Source organism: Marmota flaviventris, chromosome 3 (genome assembly GCF_047511675.1).
Source record: "Marmota flaviventris isolate mMarFla1 chromosome 3, mMarFla1.hap1, whole genome shotgun sequence".
Lineage (NCBI taxonomy): Eukaryota > Metazoa > Chordata > Mammalia > Rodentia > Sciuridae > Marmota > Marmota flaviventris.
In genome coordinates, this window is record NC_092500.1 from 73889743 (window position 1) to 73894549 (window position 4807).

At 40.2% G+C, this 4807-nt stretch overlaps 1 pseudogene; it reads right to left on the bottom strand.

The window, feature by feature from the left end:
- Positions 1-438: 438 nt before the first annotated feature.
- Positions 439-1691, bottom strand: LOC114091641 (tetratricopeptide repeat protein 5 pseudogene; annotated as a pseudogene).
- Positions 1692-4807: the final 3116 nt, after the last annotated feature.

A 4807-nucleotide genomic window follows, 5' to 3' on the forward strand; every position in this document is an offset into this window, starting at 1 on the left:
GGAGAAGGACCTATATTTTAAACATAAAAATAAATGTTGCTAAAAAATGAAGGCATTGATAATTAAGTCCTCTGCCTTAGCCATACATACTGAACTGATAAAGCTAGATGAGACTCAGGAAAGAGACAAGAACAGGAACCCTTAGGACTCTGTTCTATGGCAAGAACCCAACAAGTCTGCCAATTCATGCTCTTTGTTTAAAATACAGACCAGCGGGAGAGGAAGAATTGGTATACCAGGGGAGTGTGTGGCCCTGGAGAAAGCTAAAACAGGCTGATAACAGACAAAGTATCTTACAAGGCAGAGGAAGGGAAAATCTTCATTTAACACCCCTTCCTCATCTTGGTTGGGTCACTGGTTATGGCTGATTCAGCTGTCGAGTGCACTGAGCTCTCTCTCTGCATCTTCACTCTTTCTTTGGCATACAACTCAGGAAGGTCATTTACAATATTGCTGTGATGCCACTATGGGAGTAGTGAGGTGGTTAGAGCCTAGAAGCTTCCCATTCGCCACTAGCAGGAGGGGCAACTTCACATAAATACTGCAAAAGGAGTAGTCCTTGCCCTTGTGTTGAATTTGGTGAAGCTGAAAGTTGGGCCCATGAGCTCTCCCCAGCTCTGAAGCACATTAAATACTGGTGCTAAATTATAGGATCCACCTGAGTCTACTATGCCCAATGTAGAGAGAAGCTTTTCTCTGGTGGTAAGGCTAACCACCACTTTTTTTTTTTTCAGGACTACAGTACACTCTTCACACCATGCTGCTGCCCATTCAGTAGCATGAGCTCCAGGGTGGCCTTCTGCCTTTGATTGGACAGCATCCATCACAAAAAGGGCTGGCCATGTACTTCTCAGTATGCTGTGCCTCTTTTCAGTCTTCACCTTTCCCCTGTTTTCAAGGGGGCTGATTAATGTATTCAGGAATCCCAGGAGTTGTTGCTGTCTTTGTTGAGGCTCTGGCCAGGCAGAGCACAGGAGAGGTTCTCCAGGGCCTCCCCAGAACCCACTTTATACTTTTGTAATGTTCTTCTCTGTTCAGATGAAATTCAATTTTACTGGAAGCTGTCCTGTCAGCCTTGTCTGCTTGGACACTGAGGGCTTGCTGGGCTATCTTAGGGTTTTGGTCAGTATGCATTTCTCAGAATATACCTAGAACAATCACCATAAGCATACATCTTTATAGCTAATTTAGCCTGTTGAACCCTGTGCATGCCATGGCAAGAATGTTCATCTTCAGCATCAGTTTGTAGTTGGTAAAGCATCATTGACAAGTTTTTCAAAGGGAGACTTTGCCTGTGCAATGGGTGAGGGCTCCCAAGAAGAGGTGTGGCTGGTGCAACATCCCTTCTTTTACAGTGCACCTCACTGAACTGGTTCCAGCCTCCCACCAGCTCAAACTCCACCTTCACAGTCTTTTACAGAAGCTTCTCAACTTTAAGCTATAATTAGGACTCACAGTCAGTGTCTTCCCTGTTAGCATCAGAATGTATACTTTGCCCTGAACAGAACCTGCCATCTCCTTCATCTGCTGCAGTCTCTTCTCCATCCCCTCTGCACATCCTGTTGCTTTCTCCAGCTTCCTTAACACTATGTGTCTGAAAATAGCAGCCTTGAAATGAGTAGAGCTGATCCACCAATTCCTGCAATTTTCTGCAAGATCTGCTTGATTTCTTCCTCACCATCAGCCATCATTTCCAAGCCACCATAATTAATTAATTAATATAAAGGCTGGTAAGAGCAGTGATTAGAAATAGATTTTCTGTGAAGTTAATGAAGCTTAAACTTTAGTACTCTCATTTGTTGGGCCTGTTCCAAAGCCCAGGCAAAGTGCTCACACGATCATGTTTTTATAAAATTTGCAACTGTTAGCTATTTGAGCCAAGTAAGAGCATACTCTTTCTACTGTGACCATACATCTCACCTCCTCTTGAATTAAGTAGTTTAAGAGTAGCAGCAGGCATTTTGGGATTTGGATAAGGGGTAGTCAAATTGATGATATGTTTTGTTTGTACTTTGTGTGATATAGTTACATGTTTTTAAGTCACTTTCATGTATATTTAAGGCTTCTAATCATCTTGGTGTAGAAATGGCTTCTAGAAATGCTTGTGTTGCCCTTGACTTGACCTTGTCACATGAAGATTCAGGGCTAGAATTGTGAGATGTTATGAATATGTTCCTCAGCCCTAACATAAAAAGGATGTTGGTAGAGATAAAAGCAAGATTCTAAATGTGTGGAACCAGAAGCTAATCTGTGGAAATTTCCCCGATAATGCACTATGTAAAATTATAAGTCAAGACTTTGTTTTTCTCATTGATGTCTAGTTTATTTTTATTTTTAATTAAATAATTTTATTGGTGCATTATAAATATACATAGTAGTAGAATTTTTTTCTACATATTTGTACATGCATACATTATAAAGGTATAATTTGGTCAATTTCATTCCCCAGTACCTCTCCTTTCCTTTCTCTCCTCCCTCCCTGTGGTCCTATTCTTCTGTTATATGGGTCACCCTCTTGATGTCTAGTTTAAACAAAAGATCTTTCACAATTATAAACAACTTTTTTTTGATGTGGATCACATGAGATAGGAGTTTTTAGAAATTCTTTATAGTAATATAGAGAGTTTGTGAATAATTTAATATTTTATGAAACCCAAGTCTCATTAATAAAAATAAATTTTGATCAACTGTGGCTGAGTTAAGACTGAATTCCATTTCTCCTCCCTCTATGGAAAATGATATTGCAAAATAATTGTCATATTAAGAGGCAATAAAGAGCATGCAATCAGCAAGAGGGAAAACAAGTAGGAAAGTTATTCTAAAGTGTCAGGCAGTTAATTAGCTAAACACAATGTTCTTTTTCTGTTTTCTGGTAGATGATGTATTTTTAGCCTTTCAAAATTTGTAACTTGAGTGCTTTTTCATTATAAATAATATTTATTTTGCATTCTAATTTTGTAATTGCTTAAAGAGGATTGTGAAAATTGTGCTAGCTTCAGGACCCACAACCTGGAATTTGCACCCTGTGGTGGTAGAGGATTTGGATAAGGAGACTTTGCAGTTCTGAATTGTGGCAGTAAAGAAAAGGCAGTGATCAGATACTTCCTCAAAGAGGGCACATTTAAGCTGAGGTCTAGAGATTGAGTAGGAGTTTTCCAGATAAACTCTCCAAATTGAAGTTGGACTTGCCCATATCATGGAATTTCTTTTTAGTTTTGTAATAGGGCACGTTTGATTTACTGCTTCCTTTGGGGTATTTGTCTTCATTTTATAACTGGTTTTAGAGAGAAGAACTTTTTTGGGGAGTCAATAGGGTCCTGTGGATTAATTTTGAGTCCCCTATGGAGAGTCATAGCCAGGAACTGGTGGAACCTCCCCCAGGGTATTTGGGACTCCTGGGCAGAAAGGAATGTTTGAGAGCTTAGGTAACCATTTTCTTGCCTCTGCATGGAATCCAGCTTTATTCTGGGTTCAGTTCTTTGGCATGGACAACAGTGCCTACAGCCAGGAGGATTTCCCTGAGCAGCTGTGCAGACTGCATAGGTGGGTAAGTGGAAACCAGAGCCAGAGAGAAAGAACAGGTGGCCATCTAGCCTGATGATGATTTTGATTGGAAGATTAGTTTTTGGATTCATTTGTTTATTTATTTAATAATTATTTGAGTGCCTACTATGCACTAGATCTTATTCCAAGCTCTGGGACTGCAGAAGAACGTAAAACATAAAATACTCCTGGCTACTGTGGAATACATAGGAGGTATTTCTTGAGAATGACAACTAGAAAATGGAACTTTGTGGGAGAAAGAAGATGGAAGGTAGAAGGAATGAAGATATGTTTGCATCTCCATAGATATGGGCTAGTAAGACAACGAGCTGTAGTTTCCAAGTGTTATAATTAAGCTTAATGCAAATTTCGCATTGAACTCTCTTACACGATGGTGCTGAATTTTATATGAAAATGATATTTACCCTGCCATATCTTTGAGAAGAACTGATAATCCAGGGATGTGTGTTGTGTGTAGCTTTGTACATAAACTTGTGAGCTTTATGGTTTATTGAAGAGAAACTAAGGCTTTCAAAAAAGGGCATGAGAGATCTAGTTTGTATTTATATAAATCACAGGAACTTCTCTGTAGGGCTTGATCTCTGTAGGGATTGTAAGGGTATACTAGTCAGGAGGCTAACAGAGCACTGCAGACTAGAGTCAACCAGGGCTTGGGGTGGAACTGGGGAAATCAGAAGGAAAGAAAGAAGACAATGACATATAATACTTAGGAAGTAAAATCAGTGAAACCTAGAAACTTGATTGCATGAGACTGGGGGAAGGGTTAGTGAAGTTGAGGATAACTTCCAGGGTTATTAGCATGGATAGCAAGGCTTCCAGGTGAAGAAAAGTTATCAAGGTGGAAGAACATGTTAGGGATAAAAAAATGAATTCAGTGTTGGAGGTGTGGAATCTGAGGTGCCCGAGAATGATTGATGGAAATGACTAGTAGAACATTTGGTTTTCAAGTGTGTTAGGGAAGTGCTGGGAGTTAGAAATAACATTGGCAATAATACTGGAATAATATTGGTGCTACTTGAAGCAGAGCTAATGGATGGGATTGGTGAGGAGGAGTGAGGAAATTGAGAAGAGTAGAAGCCCAAGGATGGGACTCCAGGGCTGCTACATATGACCCTGGTGATATAGGCAGAGGCCTGGGGCCCCTCAAAGAACACCCCAGAAGGGCCCAGAGAAGTGCAAGAAGCTTCTCCATTTTTCTCTTCTGGAAGGAGCCAATGTGGAATTTTTGTGCCTCCTTTATTCC